This window comes from Emydura macquarii, unplaced genomic scaffold, assembly GCF_026122565.2.
Source record: "Emydura macquarii macquarii isolate MOO-44397 ecotype Brisbane River unplaced genomic scaffold, CSIRO-AGI_Emac_v2 contig_3470, whole genome shotgun sequence".
Lineage (NCBI taxonomy): Eukaryota > Metazoa > Chordata > Testudines > Chelidae > Emydura > Emydura macquarii.
The window spans coordinates 2,806,042-2,806,469 of NW_027133607.1; positions in this window are offsets into that span (position 1 = coordinate 2,806,042).

Consider the following 428-nt stretch of genomic DNA (forward strand, 5'->3'; position numbering starts at 1 on the left):
GACAGAACAAGGAGCAATGGTCTCAAGTTGCAGGTGGGGAGGTTTAGGATGGAAGTTAGGAAAAAGTTTTTCACTAGGAGGGTGGTGAAACACTGGAATGGGTTACCTGAGGAGGTGGTGGAATCTCTGTCTTTAGTGGTTTTTAAGGTGTGGCTTGACAAAGCCCTGGCTGGGATGATTTAGCTGAGGTTGGTCCTGCTTTGAGCAGGGGGTTGGACTAGATGACCTCCTGAGGTCCCTTCCAACTCTATGATTCTATGATTCTATGATACTAAGTGTGCCAATGACGTGGTGAGCACTAAGAATTGGACTGAGACAACTAGCTCATTTTATGAGGAAACAGCTTTCATTTACTACATCAGCCTTACCTAGATTCAAGCCAGTGACCTAAGATGTAAGAGAGCCTGTACAGTGGAACCTCAGAGGTA